The 21,633-nt window shown below is 43.6% G+C and overlaps 1 protein-coding gene across 2 annotated transcripts in view; it reads left to right on the top strand.

The window, feature by feature from the left end:
• Positions 1-6,704: 6,704 nt before the first annotated feature.
• Positions 6,705-21,633, top strand: part of TEAD1 (TEA domain transcription factor 1) — a 265,732-nt gene continuing 250,803 nt past the window's right edge. Inside the window, exons 1-2 of one of the 2 annotated variants that reach the window (XM_043902797.1) lie at positions 7,000-7,133; positions 7,743-7,886. The gene's annotated coding sequence lies outside the window, so the exon portion shown is untranslated. Of the gene's footprint in view, positions 7,134-7,742; positions 7,887-21,633 lie in introns of both variants that reach the window. The other variant, XM_043902789.1, reaches the window with a different exon arrangement.

Raw genomic sequence — 21,633 nt, 5'->3', positions numbered from 1 at the left:
GAGCCCCCCAAAATAAAGTTTGCCACTGTTTTCACTGTTTCTCCATCTATTTGCCATGAAGTGATGGGACTGGATGCCATGATCTTAGTTTTATGAATGTTGAGCTGTAAGCCAACTTTTTCACTCTCCTCTTTCACTTTCATCAAGAGGCTCTTTAGTTCATCTTCACTTTCTGCCATAGGGTGGTGTCATCTACCTATCTGAGGTTATTGATATTTCTCCTGGGAATCTTGATTCCAGCTGGTGCTTCTTCCAGCCCAGGGTTTCTCAAGATGTACTATGCATATAAGTTAAATAAGCAGGGTGACAATATACAGCCTTGACATACTCCTTTTCCTATTTGGAACCAGTCTGATGTTCCATGTCCAGTTCTAACTGTTGCTTCCTGACCTGCATACAGGTTTCTCAAGATGCAGGTCAGGTGGTCTGGTATTCCCATCTCTTTCAGAATTTTCCACAGTTTATTGTAATCCACACAGTCAAAGGCTTTGGCATAGTCAATAAAGCAGAAACCACAAGAGACCCCAAATACACAAAGAAATCCTAAGAAAGAAGAACTAAGCAGGAGGGAACACATTTCTTGATTCCAAGGTATACTACAGTAAAGGCTTCAAAACAATATGGGACTGCCATAAAAACAGACACATAGACCAATGGAACAGAACCAAGAGCCCAGAAATAAACTCAAGAATAATATTTGATAAGGGTGCCAAGGATACTCAATGGTGAAAAGACAGTCTTTTCAATAATGGTGTTGGGATACTCAGATATTCACATGCAAAGTAGTAAAACTGAACCCATAACTTATGCCACCCAGAAAAATTAATTAAAAATGGATTAAAATCTTAAGTGTAAGCTCTGAAGCCATGAAACTCCTAGAATAAAACATAGGAAGAGAGGTCCTTCACATAGGAAGAGAAGTCCTAATTGACTTTTTAGATGTGACACCTAAAGCACAAGGAACAAAATTAAAAACGAAAAAGTGGGACTACATCAAATACAATTTTCTACACAACAAAAGAAACCATTGACAAAGAAGACAACACAGGGATTGGGAAAAAAAATTTGGAAATTATATGTCTGATAAGGGGTTAATATTTAAAATTATGAGAATTCACACAGCTCAATAGCAAAAAAATAAAAAATAAAAACAACAAATAACCCAATCAAAAAATTGGCAAAGGACCTGAACAGACATTTCTCCAAGGAAGATATATGAAAGGCCAACAGGTAAATCCTCAATGTCACTAGATAAATTAGAGAAATGCAAATTAAAACCACAATGAGATATCATTTGTGTCTGCTAGAATGGGTACTATAAAAAGGCAAGAGAAAACAGTGACATGGATGTGGAGAATAGGGAACCTTTGTGCACTGTTGGTGGGATTGTAAACTAGTACAAACACTAGAGACAACAGTACAAAAGACCCTCAAAAAATTATAGAACTACAATATGATCCAGCAATTTCATTTCTGAGAGTATATCCCAAGGAAATGAAAACACGAACTCAAAAATATATGTGCACGCCCACGTTCCTAACTGCATCATTTATAATAGCCCAGACATGGAAACCATGTAAGAATTCATCAGAGGATGAACAGATAAAGAAGTTGTGACATACACACACATATAAACACACAGGAATATTATTCAGCCATAAAAATGTGGAAATTCTATCATTTGTGACAGCATGGATGAATCTTGAAGGAATTATGCTAAGCGAATTAAGTCAGAGAAAGAGAAATACTATGTGATTTCACTTACATGTAGAATCTTAACAAAACAAATGAACTCAATAGCAAAAAGCCATAGAAAAAGATCAGACTTGTGGTTATCAGAGGTAGAGGAAACTGGAGGAAGGTAGTCAAATGGTACAAACTTTCAGTTATAAGAGAAATAAATACTAGGCATGCAATATATAACATCATGACTATAGCTAACACTACCATATGACTTAAAGGAAAGTTGTTAAGAGAGCAAATTCTGAGTTCTCATCAAAAGGAGAAAAACATTTCCTTTCTTTCTATTGTACCTATATGAGAAGATGGATGTTAGTTGAAACTGTTGTGGTAATCATTTCACAGTATATATAAATATTATGCTATATGCCTTATACAGTGATGTATGCCAATTATTTCTTAATAAAACTTGAAACAAATTGTGAAATACACCAGGTATGTAGAAAAGAATGCTTAAAACAAATATATAACTTAATTAATTGTTATTATAAACATCCATGTAATCTACAAAACCTCTCCCATGTTGCCCCTCTTTGCCTGAACATCCTATCATTCATGACAATCACTAACGATAGTTATCGTGATTACCAATAAATCATGAAACCAGATTTACTGGTAATTACTTCATGTTCTTCTATCTAGTTTTCCTCCCTTTCTTCCTAGTTTTGCATGTAATTATATATACCGAAACAATACTGCTAAATTTTGCTTAGTTTTAAACTTGATATAAACACAATAAGGATTTTTAAAATTTTATGCTTGTTTTACTCAATATGGTATTTCTAGCCTTTATCCATATTGTTGTATGTAACTGTACTTTACTCATTTTCAGCCCTGTACAGTATTCCACTGTATGATTATATCACCATTCATTTATTCTTTCTACTATTGGTTGACATTTGGGTTGTTTCTTGCTTGGGGTTACTACAAAAATTCCCCAACAAACATTCTTGTCCACATGTCCTGGTGCACACATACCTGAGTCTCTCTTGGCTGTATTTCTAAGAGGAACTTCTGGCTCACAAAGTATGCATAGCTTCAATTCCACTAGCTAATATCAAACTTTTCCAACCTGGTTGTACCAATTTTTTTCACTCCTATAAGAAAAAGGGATCAACTTCCTAGAAATAAGATAAACTGTATCATTATTATTAATTAGACATCTTTGTCTTTCAAAGCAATATCCTTCTGAGCCAAGGGCTTCCTTACGGTAAATTCTAACCACTGGTTCTCCTTTTTACTTTCAGGTAGACTCAGTTTCTATCTCAGCATGACTTGTTACCACTAAGTGGATCACTGTTTCTCTTATATGTTACAAATTAGGTTCTTTCTTGTTAAAACCTGAAGGTACAAACTCTCTTTTATCATAGGCGTTACATATAATTGTTACATTTCAGAGTAGTTACCCCCTTCAGATGGTAAATCTTTTGTGTTTGGTATATCACTGAGTTTGGGACCTTTAGTGGAAGGTTAAGAGCATGAAAAAGCAGAGACATTACTTTGCCAACAAAGGTCCGTCTAGTCAAGGCTATGGGTTTTCCAGTGGTCATGTATGGATGTGAGAGTTGGACTATAAAGAAAGCTGAGCGCTGAAAAATTGATGCTTTTGAACTGTGGTGTTAGAGAAGACTCTTGAGAGTCCCTTGGACTGCAAGGAGATCCAACCAGTCCATCCTAAAGGAGATGAGTCCTGGGTATTCATTGGAAGGACTGATGCTGAAGCTGAAACTCCAATACTTTGGCCACCTCATGCAAAGTGTTGACTCATTGGAAAAGACCCTGATGCTGGGAGGGATTGGGGGCAGGAGGAGAAGGGGATAACAGAGGATGAGATGGCTGGATGGCATCACCGACTCGATGGACATGAGTTTGAGTAATTTCCGGGAGTTGGTGATGGACAGGGAGGCCTGGAATGCTGCGATTCATGGGGTCGCAAAGAGTCAGACACGACTGAGCGACTGAGCTGAACTGAACTGAACAGCATGAAATCTGGAACTGAACTGTCTATGTTTGAATCCTCAATCTGTACTTTCTAGCAGTATGATCTTGACCAAATTGTTTCACCACTCTGATTCTCAGTTTGCTAATTGATGAAATGAGAATAAATTAAAGCATCTACCTCATGGAGTGACTGTGGGGATTAAATGAGGTAATATATGGGAAGTACTTAGATCAGTGTCTAGAATTCTACAGCACACTGCATATAACCATTTCAGTTTTGTGGGCCGTAGAGTGGTTATGAACATAGGCTGAAGTCAGAAGAAATTCAGGACCTGGCTCTACTCTTTTCTGACTATGGGACCATAGGCACGTCATATTATCTCCCTAGAGCTCACTTCCTCACCTGTATAAAATGAGCTAATGATTGCTACCATGTACAGGTGCCATGAGGATGAATGGAAATGGTAAACGCAAGATGCCACGGGCTAACTAGTAACACAGTTCCTGTCATTTCAGCAGGTGGCAGCTACTTTTCCTGTCCTCAGATGCTGGGGGTGAACAGCTCCTGGGCCTTAGATTGTTAGCTCCTCTTCACTGACCAATGGGTGGGTGAGGAGAGTAAGAATGTGTGGAGGTTATGGTGGAGAGACTACAAAAGTTATTCCCATTTATGTGGAAGTCCCGGGCAGTGTACAGTTAGCTGAATGAGACCCAGTCCACTTTCTAATGGCTCAGAAATGGGGCACCCCAGTATGTAGGTAAGTAACAGAATACAGATTCCCTGGTAGCTCAGCTGGAAAAGAATCTGCAATGCAGAAGACCCTGGTTTGATCCCTGAATTGGGAAGATCTCCTGAAGAAGGGAAAGGCTACCCACTCCAATATTCTGGCCTGGAGAATTCCATGGACTATTCCATGTGGTCTCAAAGAGTCAGACATGAATGAGTGACTTTCACTTTCACTTTTACCAGAAAACAAGTAGTGTGTTTGAGCAAGGAGTTTTGAGGGTGCTAGGGAGGACATATTTATGTGAGTAGTCTACTTGTCAAAAAATATGCATGTAGATGGGAGAAGTTGGAGAAAATACTGGTCATGAAGAGCTTTGAATCACAGGCAAAGGATTTTTTTTCCTGAATTCAGTAAGGGCTGGGAGACCTCATAATGCCAGGTGACTGTGAGAGGGCAGCTAGTGTCGAAAGGCACCCAGGTGTACTGGGCCAACAAAGAGTGATTTAGAAACCCTACTATCTGGAACTGCTGTTAGACTCTCTCTGGCATATTTAAAAGGTGGTATTTGGAGACAGATATGCACTGTACAGCTGTAATGCCAAATTAATTTTACGTTTTCCTAACAAATGTCCAAAAACCAGTGTGTTATGGTGGTTAGTCATTACTGAGAGCCTCATTGTATCACTGCGTTATTGCATGCAAACTAGATAGAGTTAAAATAAATCAGTACCTGACTGTGGTGGATACCTAGCCGCCACAGAAAATTGTATAGAACTAAATACAGGCACACAAAAATGAGTACAAGTAAAATGGGAAATGTGTATAAGATGCGGTGGATTGTATCAATCTCAATATCCCAGACTGTGGCACACACAAATGAGCACAAGAAGGGAAATATATATAAGATGCAGTGGATTGTATCAACGTCAATATCCCCATTGTGCTATTACAGTTAAGACATTACCACTGGTGAGAGAAATGGGCAAAGTGAACAAAGGTTTTCTCTGTATTGTTATTTTTTACAACTGCATTCAATTCTCTGAACAAAAATTTCAATTAAAAATACGCTAGTAGAAACTATGCTTTGTAGAAAATGTGCTGTCTCCAGTCACATTCCGCTTCTCTCAGTTACCCATATTTAGGGGGACTCCTGGGGGCACAAAATAGGCGGCATTATGTATCCTGGTGGTCCCAACTCATAAGGACAGCAAAGTGCCCCAAGGAAAGAAGTCAACAGGACAGTATTGCTTTGCTACTTTGATCTAAGCGAAGCTGTCGGTTACAATTACCCCCAAACTTGAGACAGTTCTGCCACAGTGGGTCAGCTTTATCCAGGTGTTTTCTGATTTACCCACGGCGTCTGCTATGTCACTTTAGCGTCAGTACTTCGAAAGGTAGGGTTCAAGTTATCCTATGTGTAAATGAAATTTACCCCTCCCCCCCGCCAAAAAAAAAAAAAAGAGTGACGGGAAACTGCCGGAGGTAGCCTTTAAAAATTTAGGGAGTTTTTACCTGACCCATTGCTTTCGAAAAGTACAACTCGCAGGGATGAGTAAACTCGATTTCTTGAGCGACTCGGAGGAGACCGTGTTAGCAGGGCAGGATTATTACGAACTCCGCAATTCTCTTTTCTTTGCTATGCTAAAGGTTTCCCTTCCCAACAGTAGGTCTGACTTCGACTTGAATGAGAGCCCTGAACTTTTGTAAAGTGGAAAACAGGGGAAGTCATGGCAGGCTGGGAATCCGGCCCCGGGAAGGCGTTCACCACGCTTGAGAACAACGACGTAAATTTTCAGAACAGAAACTTCTCGTCCCCGCACTTGCAGACTTCCGCGAGTCCAGGAGCGCTCCAGGCGGCCGCGCGAGCTTCTGCGCCCGGGAACAGGGAAACTGAGGCAGGCCGGCGCGGCGCGCGCAGCTCCGGCCTCGGCGCCCGCCCGGAGGAGGGAACCCAGGATTCCAGAGCTCTCGCCGCGGCGCAGCCACCTCTGAGGCGTCCTCCCCGCCCAGGTCCGCCCCGCCCAGCTCGGGACAAAGCCCGGAGCCCGCGCCGGGAAGGGGCAGGGCGGCTCCCGCGCGCGCCCCGCTCCCCCGTGGGCGCAAGACTCCGCCCCGCCGCCCCTCGGGAAGGAGCCCGCCCGCGCCCCAACGGCTAGGCTGCCCAGCCGGGCCCGCCCCGAATCCCCATGACGTCACCGGCGGCGGCAGGCCCCGCCCCCGGCCCCGGGCGGCAGGCCGCATGACGTCACCGAGGCCCCACCCCTCCGGAGCGAGTTCGGTCCTGGCGTTCATTTCATTCCTGTCCTCATTCCGAACATTCTTAGCATCGCTCGCGCCGTGCCGCGCCGCCCGAGCCGAGCCGAGCCTCTGCAGCCGCCGCCGCGGCCCCGCCGCCCGCCGCGGGCGCCCATCAAGCACTTTGCAGACTCGCTTCCACCCTGCGGGCCAGTCCGCGCGGCGGGGCCCGGGCTCGGGGCGGCCGCGTCCGGGGACAGGCCATGCAGTGAATCCCCCCCACCCCGTCCACCTTTGCCCGGAGCCGTGGGCAGCAGCCCAGTTCGTCTAGCCGGTCCCGGGGCAGGAGCGGTGTTAGGCAGGGGTGGGGTGGCCCAGCCCGGGGATCGGGAATCGGGGAGGGAGCCGGGCTCCGAGCTGAAGGCGGGGGAAGCGGCGCCGAAGTTTGCCTCGGACTCGCCAGGCGCTGCGGCGGCTCCCTTCGCCGAGGTAAGTTGGTGCGCGGGTCTGATGCTGGGTGCGGGGGGCGCGCGGGGCGCCGGGGGCGGGGGCCGGCCCCGTCCGGCCCCGGCCGCTCTTTCTCTCCGGACTCTGCTTTGTGTGCGGCGGGCGGGCAGAGGAGCGGGCACGCGGAGGGCCGGGGCCGGGCCCCCGCGCCCGCCTCCCCGCGCTCCTTCAAGGTGAGCGGCCGGGCGCCGCCGCGGGAGTTGCCGGGACGCCAAGTTGGGCCGCGCGCAGCGGAGCCCGCGCGGCAACAGGCGGCCTTGCAGGCGCCGGGCCGGCCGCGCCGCGCCCCCCGCGCCCCCCTCTCGCGCCCGTCCGCCTGCCGGCGCGCACACGCACACACCCTCGGGCAGTTTCCACGTTTTTCTGGGAGAAGTCAGAAGTTCGGAGCGAGCGCGGGCGGGGAGAGCCGCCGGCGCCGCCTGGGAGCCCGAAGCCGGCCCGATTCCCCCCGCCGCGCCTCCCCTGCCGCCCCAGGCGCCGGGGTCCCCCGAGGCCGGCCTGGGGGCTGCGCCGACTTGTGCTGCTGGCGGGGGTTTCGCTCCTTCTTCTCAAAGATGAAAGGAGGCACGGTCGCCTTTGCCGCTTCTCCAGGACTGTTGCTGCCGCCGCCGCCGCTTCATTGCACATTCAAGTGGAAAATTTTCAGGAGTCAGCAGAAACATTGTGTCCAAAAAAGACTGAGTCGCAGTTACCACCAAATCCTGGAGGAGACTCTCCCTGGAAAACTTCCCTTCGGTAGGAAATACTGGGGGATTTGTTTGTTTATTGGAAGAGAAATGATCCCCAGAGGGGAGAAAATCAGTGCATTTCTTCTCTTTGTTCGTAGCAGCAACATTTGTTTTGTTCTAAAGTCCAGAGGCCCGCTTTAAAGAAAGTTCAACTTCTATGAGTTTCCTTTTTTTTTTTTTTCTTTTAATGTGTTTGTATTTTTTTCTTTTAAACCGGAGCAACGTTTTAAATGAGTTGAAGACAATGGAGGGCTTCACACCTCCCTTCTTTTTCTCCCACGAAAATAAAATCCAGATCCTAATTTTCTTTGCTTTTTAATTGTGTTTTTAAAGATTTATTTAAAATTGAATGCTGTCACTGTATAAAAATATTTATGAAACAATGAAATACCAGCCATTAGCATTTCTCAGGAGGCTTGTTAACTTCTCAGAAGCAAGTGGCTGCCTGTGATTTGCAGAAATGAAAATTGACCTCACTAAGCCCTGAAAAGTTAGAGACAGATGATGTTCCAGCAGCAGGTCATGTAAAAAGGCCGAGTTTTAATAACAGTGCCTTGGAGGAAGCCCAGATCTTGGGACAGAAAGGTCTGTAAGACCTATCAGCTTTCAAAAGAGTTTTAAAAATATATATATATGTATTTTAAAAATGTTACAGATAGTACAATGAGTAGAACACTGTCTAGTTCTTCAGGACAACCAACCCGCGTGCTTCTTCCTCCCCACCCTTTCCCTTGATTGTTTCTGGAAGTTTAGGTGGTCTGATGGCTTGTGACGTGCTGGGTGCCTGCAGGTGGTTACCTGAATAGACAGATCCCTTCAGGAAGATGTGATCCCACTGCCAACTCAGATCAGGGAGTGGGCTCCGTTCTCTGCAGCTTGCAGTGAATCTTGACTGGTGTCTTGTGGACGGGGGCTTCTCTGCCAGGGTGCTGTGAGGTGGTTGAGGAGCAGACGTCAGGCTTTGCCCAGTGTTTCGTCCTTTCCCTGTTGGGCTTGTGCCCTTCTGTAAATAGCAAACTATGAGCACCAAGCACATCTGAATGCTTGTAAGGGCCAGACTTAGATCCAACTTTGGTAAGAATCTTTCCTTTTTAGAGGGAAATAGTAGAACTAATTACAAAGTCGCTCTGAAAAGACACATGTATTAGTTGAACCTTTGTCAATGGGTGAGGTTTTGAATTGTTGATTGTTTTTTAGGGGAAAGGCTGATTTTTTTCTAATTTCACTATTTCCATAAATGGTCATAGATATTTTTGTTTAGTGTTTCTTTGTATGTGCAACTCTGTGTTGGACTCTGAGGTTTAAGGTTTTGGACCAAGTTTCTAATTCTTTTGTTGTTGGTGTAAAATAATGAGCTGATAAGCTGTATCCATTACTGGGTCTTGCCGATGGTATAAAAGTGCCAGTGTAGACCATTTTATTTTTACTTTAATGATTAAGTACTATTTGCTTCACAGTTTTAGGAGAATATCAGACTACTTTTCCTTTCTTTCTCCCTTTCTTTCTCTTTACAAGTTTGAAATAAAACCAGTGTGACACATTGCCTTGACACTTAAGAGTAAAAAACTATTAAAGGAAAGAATTTTTGTGTCGATTCCTCCTCTGTGTGATCTTTTATAAAGTAACAAATAGGACTTCATTCAGGGAACATGCCTGAGAGAGATTATTGGAGAATTTTTTTTTCCTTCTTTTCCCAAAACATAAACCAGGACTCACCATGGCATATACTTAATGAAATTTAATTTAAAGAAAGAGGACATGCTATCTTAATTTGAGTCAGACTGAACTGAATTTCTCATGGAGAGGGGCTTCCTTGCTTTATGGTACAGTGTGTGCCTAGACCCCAGCAGCATACTAATACATAAGAGCTGCTGGTGGTGGGGTTGGGGGGGCAGCCTGGGGAAGGTCAGCTTCCTCCTTTCTTCTCCTCTGCCCCTCCCCCTCTTTTGCTTTATATAGAAAGAATATGTTCACATACACACTTTGGGCACTGGTACCCGCAGGTTTTTTTTTTTTAAGAAAAGGGACAAGCAAGTTATAAGGAAAAAAATGTTCGGGTATTTTGCTGCCTTAGTTTCAGTCATTAACAAACAATTCTGAATTGTGCTGGTTATGACAATACAGGACAGCAAGTTTAAGAGGGCATTTCTTAACGGGAAAATTTGGTGGAATATACTTGTAGTCTATCATGGGGATCTAGATCATATTTGTTGTCACATTTTCAGTGGGAAAATGTGTAATGGGGACAGTTAGAGAATGTAGATCCCAGATGTTAGATAGGCCTTTGAAGGAATGAGCTGTGCCATTAGCAATATTTTAAGTTTCTTGCTTCTGAAATGGATCGATCTGTTATACTTGGTGGTGGGACAGGAGTTTGTGCATCTTTGGGATTACTCTTCTCCAATCTCTTGTGTTATGTGTTAATCATGAAGATAATTAAACTGCCTGCAAATATAATTGTGGTATCTTATCATTCAAAAGCTTGATGTAAATAACTGCCTATATGATCCCATGTATGGAAAATGATTGTGCTCACATACAAACAATGTGTAGATAACACTTTTAAGCTTGTATTTTAGGCATTTTATCTTGTTTCCAATAAAGAGATTGCGAAAGGAGAGGAAAAAAACTGCAGAGTGAAAGTTGTGCTTAGAGGTTGGATCTGTTCAGTGATAAAAACTTTTGGGTTTTTTTCCCCCAAAGACTGAAGAATACTGGCCAGAGGGAATGTCCAGCTTTCTTCGTAAAACTGCAACGAAATCAGAGCCCACCTTTCTGTTGATAAATGCGGGCATCACAGCTTCCTCTTTCGAGTTCAGTGACTGGAACTGCAGAGTGCGAATGTCCTACTTCTGAACTCGGCAAGAAAAGTGTATTGTAAGCTTGCTGCCCTTTGACAGACTCCGGCTGTGCTGCTGGGCTATTGGGGACTGACCGGTGACTGGTGTAATCTCTTACAGTTGCGTGGCGCTTTTTTCTTATTTTATCTGTAAAAGCCACAGATTACCCTGTGGTGTTTAAATTAGATCCCAAGTCATGTTTGAACAGTATCTGTGATGTATTTTAGTTTCTTGTTCACAAAGGTGATAAAATCAAGTAGTTCAGATCCATAGTAAGCACCTTAATGTTTCAAAGTGACAGATACCAATGCCAATTTTGACCTTGTATTGCAATTATTGAATACTTCTGAAATCAAGGATGTTTGGGGGCTTCCCTATTCTGGGATAGTTTGTGGAATGCTAGAATATTTGGATCTGAATATCTGGAGTGTTTTTGTGTAGGTTTTTACATAGTTTTGTTTCAGAGCTGTGGACAGTTGAGAGTTTTCAGTCTGTAAGATTGTCATCATAAGCGTCCCGTGTTTGAACTCAGTGGAAATCCAACCGTTTCTTAAGATACATTAGGGCTTTGTAGTGGCACAGCATAAGAGAATTTTGAAGTGTGTATTTTTATTTTAGTCAAAGCAAATGGGATGTCCTGAAGAGTGGGCTTTCAGGACAGTGTTTCTTACTGGGTGGGTCGCTTTCAGCTCTTAAGTTCTCCTTTTGTCCACTGGCTTTTTGCATGGTTGGGAGGATTCACAGAAAATACTTTCCATAGTCTGGGAGTCCTGCCTGGCTAACTGTGAAACCACTAGTCTCTCTTCTGATTGGATAAGGGGTGGGGGGAGTTCCTAAGAGGCCTCGTTTCTAGTTTTGTGGCAGGCCCGGAGAGGAAGGCTCTGTCCTGGCGGTATTTCTGGCCCCCACTCCCCAAGTATTTACCATCCTGATGCAATGCTTCCTGCCCTTTTCACATTAGTTTTTAAGGCTCTGTCATTGGATTTCACTAGTAGTTTTAGCTTGAGGAGCTGGGCCCAGAAAGAAAAAGTCGGATTGATGAACAAGTTAAGCCACCACCATTGTCTCCATTGGGAAATACTGGTTGCTTTGCGGCATCTGACAGGTTTAGATGTATATGTAAAGTGATTGAAACACTGTTGGTGGGGCAGATACAACAATGGCGGGTGCTGTTGTTTTCACTGATATATAAACTGAAAAACTGCTGCTAATGGTGGGAAATGTTAATTATGTGAGAACATATTGAACTTATATTCTCTGGCATGAACTTTTAAAAAAAATGCATGAACTGTGCTGCTTTTTTATAGGCACAGCTTTCTAATTATCATAATTCAGTTCAGCTCCGCTCTTGGATGGAGTTCAAGTGCAATCTCAATTTAACTTGAAAGGAGATTTTTTTTTTTTAACTGAGAATGTTTAAGAAATTTTGAAAAGTTCATCCAAGAATGTTGTCCGCTTAGGTGTGGTTAATTGGGGGGATGAAATGAGTGGCTTTGTATAATAGTTAATTAGATCTGGATATTAGGAAAGAGACCTTTTTTTTGGCTTTGTACTGTATCCAAACCTGCATCTTGGGCATTTTTGCATAACCAGATGCTATATGCTGTTGAGTTGTCTTTGGAAACCAATGTCTTTTTCTGATAGAAAATTAGCTAAATAGATATTTTATTACATCAATGATATAATCTCTGCAAAGACAAACTTTCTTTTGAGAGAATAGAAAGAAAGGCAGAAATCTTAAAATTCATTTGACAAAAATCACTGTTAATCTTTTATACCAACCAAACCTTGAGAAGATCCTTATGTGGTCATACTTGATGGCATTTTGTAAAAGGGGTCATCTTTGACAGTATTCATTCCAGTGTCCAATGTCCTTTATATTTTCCATGACCTTAGTGTCTTTAAAAAAAAAAAAAGTTAATGAAGCCCAGGTGCCAAATCCTCTGTGGAATCAATTTTAATTGGAAGTAAGAACAACTTCAGCTGGACCTTCCGACTTGCATCCAGTCTGATTTCTGCTGCTAAAATGCAAAGGGAGCCCACGGAAACCAAATGACTTCATTTGCTCTGGCACTTAAGAGCCGGATTCACTTCCCTGGTGGTGAAATAAAAGGAGCCAAGTGTTTTAAATAGCCACTCCCTGAGGCCTGCCCGCCCGAGTGTTTGGAGAAAAGAGCATTGTCTGCTTGCCGCTCTAGCCGGGAGCTGGCCTGGCTCGCCCTCCCCCATCAGGCAGCTCCGTTTCTGAAGTTGACATCTGGTTTTCTCTCTCTGCTCACCTGATATATACCCACACACGCGCACACATGCAGTGTGCACACATGTGTCCTGCAGGTAACTCGGATCTCTGACATTGAATGTGTGTGTGTGTGTGTTTCAAGTCACTCCTGGGATAGGGAGAGGCACCTAGCTAATAGCGCAAAATAAAATGTAAACACAGTAGCCGCCCCACATGCCGCCGCTGCTGGGTTTCTGTCCAACGGTGCTTTCTGGGTAGGCGCGCCTATTGTTATGGCAGCAACAGGCGGCAGAAGTTGGGGCACCATATGGCGGATGTGGGCCTCAGATAAGCTGTCTGGTAATTTAGCTCATCAATAGCATTTTGATATGCTTCATTTTCAGATCACCCATCACCATGGCTGGGGGTGTCTTGGGGGCTAACTGATTCCAAAACCATTGAAACGTCTGGGAGCCGATGCTTCCTTTGGTGGAATCTCTTTCAACCCTTTCTCCTTCACTGCCTTTTCATTTCAAAGCTTTTGGGAGACAATAGTGGTTAGAGTTTAGAAAGGGCTCCATCATCTGAGGGAATCCTCAACCCCGTCTTGAAATCTGGAATACTTAGAAGACCTTATCAGGTATTTTCATAAAGGAAAACAGAAAACAAACTATTTAATAGCGTTTCATACTGGCAGAGTCAAGAAATTCCCGTAATTCAAAATTTGCTTTGGTTGTAAATAGTCGGGAAGATAAAACCAGCATGGTTCTTATTTTGACAAAATGTTTCTAGTTTTTTGGTTCACTAAAAATACCTCCTTAATTTTCTTCCACCTTTGCATTTTACCTTATCATCAAGTGCATGGGAAGGAAATCTATAGAAGAGGAGGTATATGTATATGTGCAGCTGATTCACTTTACTGTACAGCAGAAACTATCACAACATTATAAAGCAACTATATGCCAATAAAAAAAATCAAGAGCAAAAGTGATTTCAGAGGAAGAGTTATCTGTGATTTGGAGGCAAAAAGCAGCTTCCTTTATGACTAGGAATTCTTAAAGAGGGAGATGCTTCTAGAACATCTCTACTCAGATGTCCATTGAATCTGAGCCAAAAGCAGAATCTCTGCCACTGGTGAATCCACAGGGGGACTCCTATCTTGAGTTGCTGGGGCCATTTCAGCAATTGTGCACACAGTAGGTATATTAGTGGAAATTACATAATGTGCATGACTATGTGTTTATCAACCGTGTGAATCTCATTCAGCAAATATTTTTGTCCCTGATGTGTGCCAGGCACTGGGGAGGCCAGGGTAAGACTGTCTGTCTTTTTCCCTACCCAGCCTTCCTGAACACTCTCCTTCTCCCTTCCAAGCCTCCCACCTTTTGACTTTGGGGTTTCTAGTTCTCGGTACACAGATCTGTTTACCTGGCTAATTCAGGATGGTTCTGACTCAGACCCAGGGCAGCCTCTTTCCATTCCTGTCTCCAGGAGCCTCTGCCTCACCAGCAGGTCCCCCTTGAACACGTGCATCACAGCCTACGTGGAGCTTTCCACAGACTGGCTTATCAGCCCTGGGGCCTTAGGAGGGCTGGGAGAGGTACAGTGTTTTTGTATTTCTAAGAGACCTCAGATATTGAGAATTATTGGGAATTATCTGATTGGGAATTATTACTCTAGGTATTCTAACTTTTACCTTCAGATGGAATCAGGCTAAATTTGGCCATGCCTCCTAACTGTAAATGGGCTTTTTCCTGTATTTGTGAAGTGATGTACCTAGGAACGTATACTAATTCTTCATGGAATTCACTAAGATCTTGTTAGTTTTAAAGATATTACTACACAGAAATGTGCAGGAGAGGTGATGAGCAGAACTACCTTTTTTGTGCTCAACACGCATATGTTACCCCCTGGGAAGGTAGCAGTTGTTTCCAGATGTGATTATAGAGGTGAGCGTCAGGCTCCTAGGCAAGGGGTTTAAGGACTAATTCTTGCCTGACTGTTTGCAGAGGTAGTTTTCATGTTTGAGTAGTGGGGATGTTCATAGAGGGTCTCACATGGTCCCCCTTGATACTGCAGAATAAGGGCATAGGAAGGCTGATCGTGACAACATTCTGGTGATGAGTATGGGTTTGCTGCTGGCGAACCACCCTCAGCTTTTTATTCTTCTCTCTTCTCTCCACTTTAGGCACTCAGAAATCCAGATGTTCCCAGCTTTGCATAGAACTGTTACATTGAAACCTTTGCAGGTACTACCATGTGCCTGGGATTTGGTGATCCAGCCAAGGGTTGTCAATGAATGACCATCAGTAAAACACCCCTGCAGAGCTTCCAGCTTAGCAAGAAAAACAGGCATGTGAAGAGATTAAAGAGGTCACAGTCCAGTGGGGAAGCTGTGTATTTCATATTTCATGAATCCCAAGGTGCAGTTTTTTCCCCCTTATTTGAATGTTGCCAAAATTGGGATGTGTCCTACAATCGTGGCTGGCCAAGTGGTGGTCATGACCCATGACGTGGTTGCGTACACTCATCACAGCCTGCAGAACAAGTGCAATGGAGAGGAAGAAAATTCCAAAGTCAGTAGCCAAGCATTCCTAAGAATGCTCTTGATGTCGCCAGTTCTCTTGTTGGCACAGAGGGCAACAGTGTGTGGAAAGGCATGGGTGTTGATCTCTCTGAGAAGTTTAGTATATCTGTCCCACTTTTGTTTGCTTATGGTTTCCTGTTTATGCCTGCATAAGATTGACATATTAAAAAAAAGTATAAAATACAATTTCTAAGTCATAAGGTGGTGCTCTGGCAAGGTGTTTCACAACAATATGTCTTAGAAATAAAATCATACTGCCTTTAACAGTCACTGGTATCTTCGAGTTGATGAAATTTTCATGAAACATGTTTGCATCTCTATCCAAAAGGATGTGGGAGATTATATATTATTGATGGGTTGGTTTAAGGGCATAGATTGGGATGGGAAGATCCTTTCATTTTTACACATTTGTAGTTTTTAGGAACATGTGTTTATGTAACATCAAAATAAAGGGAAAAAATATCCAATGGGGAAACTTGATTGTAATCAAGTTTTAGATCTATACCAGCTCATGACTGGCAGTGAACCTCCTGTATTACTGTTTGAAGGTTGTGTTCGTTACTCATGATATAGCCAGAAAGCTGTATTGCTCAGTGGTGGGGAATGAGGAAACCTTTGCAGAGGAAGTGATGTTGGAACTAGGCCTTGAAGGGAAGGTTTTTTAAAATTAAAAAAAAAATTTTTTTTTTGGCCAGATACCATTTTGGGATTAGAGTGGGACCCAGTTGTTAAATAAACACCCCCCCCCTCACCAAATACCCTCCAGAGTAATGAACATGACTCTCGAATAGTAATACAGACAGTTCATTGCCAGTTGTGAGCTGGTATAGGATCTAAAACTTCATTATGTTCAATTAATGAAAGGAGCAAAAGGGAGGGAGGGGACTGTTATGGGGAGCTGGAAGCTTCCTGATTCTGGTTTGGAAAAAGGCAAGATAATAATGTACGGTTAAAAACACAGGTTTGGAGTTGGACACACCTCAGTTGGAGTCTTGGCTCAGCCACACTTGTCCTATGTCCTTGGACAAATTACTTCCTCTCTGAGCCTTGGTGTTGCCATAGGTAAAATTTTAATAGAATGCCTCCTGTGTGCCTGACACTTAATAAATGCTCAGTAAACAGCAGCTTCACATGCTATCTTATATACCAGGTCTTCCTGGATTTCCTGCCAGGTCAGCCTGGGCATTGACTCTTGAAGAACACCCCAGGCTGAAGCAGTTGCTACGAAGAGCCAGGCTGACGGTCTCAGGCGAATGATTGAGATCCAGGAGAGGTTGAGGCATCCCGTCAAGTCTGAGACTATTAATCTCTTTGAACCACACTTCCCCTATTCATAAAAGTAGAGGAAATCCATCAGTAAATACGTAGTATTTGAGGCTATCCCTTGCCAAGTGGTAGCGCAAACTTCTGAAGGTGGGTGGCAGGATACACCTTCATGCGCTCAAAAGGAAATGTCTTCCTTAGGTTCTGGAATGGAGGCCACACTCCTGACTTTGGGACTGGGTTCTCAAAGTTCTTCACCAAGATGGTTTTATGGAACTTGTCTTTTGGTAGAGTAGCTATTTTCAGGGCCCTGGACCTGCTGGTGGAGCCTTTGAGGAATCCCTGCTAGAGTTCTGAAGGCCTCAGCTCTGGGCATGAGATGAGAGAACGAGAGGCAGGCAGGTGCCTCCCCCGCCTTTGCTGCCCTCTTTGCCCTCAGTTTCCTCATCTGGAAAGTGGGCTGGTGTTACTTATTTTGAAGGGCTGTGATAGGTGTACATAAAGAGTTATCTCCGTAGGCTGGAGCTGCATGTGTTTTTGTTGTTAAGTCACTAAATTATGTTCAATTCTTTGCAACCCATGGACTGTAGCACGCCAGGCTTCCCTGTCCTTCACCATCTCCTGGAGCTTGTTCAAACTCATGTCCATTGAGTCGGTGATGCCATCCAACCATCTCATCTTCTGTCGCCCCCTTCTCCTCCTGCCCTCAATCTTTCCCAGCATCAGGGTCTTTCCCAGTGAGTCAGCTCTTCACATCAGGTGGCCAAAGTATTGGAGCTTCAACTTTAGCAGTCCTTCTAATGAGTATTCAGGGCTGATTTCCATTAGGAAAGCAGAAACAGGTATCACTGCTATCAAATGTATCTTGTTCCTGAAAGTATTCCAGACTCTGGAGTTAAATCTTTGCCCCTCTCATCAGATTCCTTTGTCTAGGCCTTAAATATAATTCAAATAATAATTCACACTCGTGTGTGAATGGCAAACTGACCCTTTGCCAGTATATTTGCATATTTAAGAGAATGTTTATTAATCCAAGATGACTGTCTACTTGAGTTAGTACCCAGGTACTTCCTGGTACATGAGCTGAATCCTTTCTGAAAACTGGTGGATTTGAAAACTCAAAACCTGTGTTTTCAAAGCCAGAGACCCTAAGCTGGTCTTGCTGCATTTGACAGCCAACTGTATTTCAGGGTGTGTCTCTGTCCCCATGTTTTCAGATTGGGGCCACTCCCAGTGACAGGTTTGAGCTATTAAGACTGCCTTGTGTGAACCTGGGCTGAAGACCGTCTGCAGTTTTGTCTTCTGTTGTCAACCAGGGTACATAGAACTGTGTGTTAATCTGGTTTCCTACTTTAAATTAAAAATTAAAATTAAAAATTGTTAGGAGAGATAAGTAGACTAGTTGGGAATAAAGTCTTTTAGAGGCAGGGGAGAAAGATTTAAAACCAATGGTTTACAACCTGTGAATCTATTAAAGGTCACTGAATTAAACTTTTAAAAGGATGTGTGAATTATATCTCATAGAAGAAGGTAAAGCACAGTGCTACCAGAATTCCTCATGTGGCGAGTCCATTTGTTTTACTGGTCAAGTGATTAAGATTGATATTCAGAGCAATGATGTAATAAGAGTTTATATATATCTCTTTTACTTTACTGGTGTTAGTGTGGAGCCTAAAGGTATCTGTTAAAAGTATCTACAGTGGAAAATTTTTTTACTTATGAAAGTATAACTTCAGTGTTGAGAGATGACTCGCTCCTTAATGATAAACGTTGACCATTTTAACCACCCGTATGGCTTACAGTTTAGACAGCCTGCAAACTAAATGCTAGAGGATAAGTAAACTAGGAAATCACAAGGGAAAGAGACCTGAAGGCATGTGAGGCCACAAGTCAAGTCTGAATCTGATTTGCTAGTTGATTTAAGATAGGGAAAAATTGAACCCATCATAGATTAATTTATACTTCAAGTTTCAGGCTGTGCCCTGCCCTTTTTTTTTTTTTTTTTTTTAAATAATTTTACCTTGGGCTTTTTTGTTGTTGTGTCCTCTGACCAGATGCACAGTGTCTTCCTTATAATAACTGTTTGTGGTGGTTTTATTCATTTATATTACTAAAGGATTGTTCTCTACTGTTCTTCATGGCTGTGTAACTTCTCGTGTGGTATGGTCCTGGTTTGTGCTGCTTGTCATGGCACCATCTTTAATAGTACCCTCGTTTACTCTCAAGATGTTCCAGTTTGGAGGATAAACCATATGATCATGCTACTAACAGAAGCTGATGAGGAAACTGGCTGACTCCCTTTAATTAAGCAGAATAGAGAGAAAAATCTCAAGCAGGAGACTTGTGGTTCCCTGTATTGAGCTCATAACAGTGTTATTCTTGGAGTTTTCAGGCTGTTTCTGAGCTTCAACAGAGGGGAATTTCAGAGAACAACTTTGCTTATAAACCTGTGCTAGTTTCAACAAATTGTTTCAAACCCTCTGCTATTCTGTGGATCAATTCATGATGAATTAAAAAAAAAGCGTCTCATCATTCATAAGAATGATTCATCTCTGTTTCATTTCCTTTTGGAATTGTAGAGTTCAGAAGTTTTTCCCAGTGGAATTCTGACAGGTTTGTACTGTGTGAAATTTGGGGATTTCAGATTACAGATTTTCGAACCTGTAGTCTTGGAGCTCTTGACACTCTTCGGTTTCAGACTTGCTCATCTTTGTTCTTTGGGAGACTGTGTAATGACATCCTGTGATGTGCCCAAACACACTGGAGCCGGTATCCACAGGGAACTGGTTCCAGGACCTCTGCAGATACCAAAACCCTGTGGGGAAGTGGCAGAGTTTTTGCATATAACCTACACACATCTTCCAGTATACTTTAAATCGTCTCTTTAGATTGCTAGAGACTTTCTAGGTGGCACAGTGGTAAAGAGACCACCTGCTAATGTAGGAGACACAGAGGCTTGGGTTTGATCCCTGGGTCGGGAAGATCCCCTGGAGGAGGAAATGGCAAGCCCCTCCAGTATTCTTGCCTGAGAAATTCCATGGACAAAGAAGCCTAGTGTGCCCACCAGGTCTCAAAGAGTCAGACAGGACTGAGCACACACAGCACAGCGTAATACCTGATACAATGTAAATACTACCCAAGTAGTTGTCAATATGGTGTAAATATTATACTGAATGTAAATAGTTACCACCTTGTGGAAAATTCAAGTGTTTTTTTGGTAAACTTTCTGGAATTTTTTTTTCAAATTTTTTCGATTTGAGGTTAGTTGAATCTTCGGATTTGGAACCTGTGGATACAGAGGGAAGACAGAGTGGAATCTTAGAAATTTAACAAACTTTAGAACTTTGCCCAAAACCAAAAATAATTGTAAGGACACTGCTCAATTCCAGATGGTTCTTTTGACAACACTGTTCACTTAGTTATTTTATCATGTGCTTTAGGCAGTAACTTGGGCAGGTGTTGAGTTTGAAAGAATGGCTTCTGGCCTTCACCGTTGAGAATTGGGAGAACTGTTTCCTCGTTGGAGCAGTTCACTGGGAGAAGGCATTTGAGGGTCCCTCCAGGGCTAGGAGATTTTGGTGGCTCAGATGGTAAAGCGTCTGCCTGCAATGCAGGAGACCCGGGTTCAATCCCTGGGTCAAGAAGATCCCCTGGAGAAGGAAATGGCAACCCATTCCAGTACTCATGCCTGGAAAATTCCATGGATGGAGAAGCCTGGTAGGCTACAGCCCATGGGTTGGACACGACTGAGCGACTTGACTTTCACTTTGTTTCCAGGGCTAGGATCTTGGGCCCTCCACTTCCAGTTATAAGGGTTGGATAGCCCCTCACTTGGCTCTTCCTGTGACCTTGGAGAAATCGCTTAAAATCTTTGCTTTCCCTTTCTGGGAAGATACTGCAGCCTACTTTTGAGCTGAGCTGTAGATTAAAGAGATAAAGTGTTAGAGCCTTAGGCCAAAAGGTCCTGGAGTGGTTGTTATCTGAGTCATCCCTTCCACTACCCCAAACTCCCCACCTTTTGTGGAGGAGGAGCACTACCACTGAGTTCACTCCTTAACTTTCAGTTGTGCTCATTCCCAGGCCACCCTGGGTGAATTTGGATAAGAAAGGAAGCCTGGCAGGCCAGCTTCTGTCTTGAGCCCATTCAACATTACCTTATTTAAACCTGAGAGCTTTATTTGTTGTTGAAGAAAGTGAATCTCAGAGAGGGTTAGTCACTTGCCCAGGGTCACACAGCCAGGTTAACAGGGCCAAAGTTTGATTTCAGTTCCTAGATCCCACCAACTCCACAGCTTTCAGGCTGACAAGACTGCATATTAAGTCACTTGTGGCATTCGTTAAGATAGACCGTGACACTGACACAAAAGTAGACTTGCACTCTTCTGGTGTATTTGTGCAGAGTACTTAATGCTTTATTTTGTTTTGTGTTCTTGGTGGCCCATTTAACCCATGGTTTTCAAAACAAACACGTAAATGTTGGGTGTGGCCCACTCCAACCTTTACTAGGGGGTCTGCTCCTCATATTGAGAGCAGGCAAGATTCTCTTCTTCCCTTCAGTGTCGGTCTTCAAAGACTGGGGATGGGATGAGGGGAGAAGGGCAGAACCTCTCACCTGGCTCCTTGGGCTTTGTTGTTGTCCAGTCTGTCAGTCGTGTCCGACTCTTTGTGGTCCCACGGACCGCAGCAAACCAGGCTGTCCTTCACCATCTCCCTGAGCTTGCTCAAACTCGCGTCCATTGAGTCAGTGATGCCACCCAACCATTTCATCCTCTGTCGACCCCTTCTCCTCCCGCCTTCGATCTTTTCCAACATCAGGGTCTTTTCCAATGAGTTGGCTCTTCCCTTC

The sequence above is a fragment of the Cervus elaphus genome, chromosome 1 (assembly GCF_910594005.1).
Source record: "Cervus elaphus chromosome 1, mCerEla1.1, whole genome shotgun sequence".
NCBI classification, from domain to species: Eukaryota; Metazoa; Chordata; class Mammalia; order Artiodactyla; family Cervidae; genus Cervus; species Cervus elaphus.
This window is presented reverse-complemented; position numbering and strand designations above follow the sequence as displayed.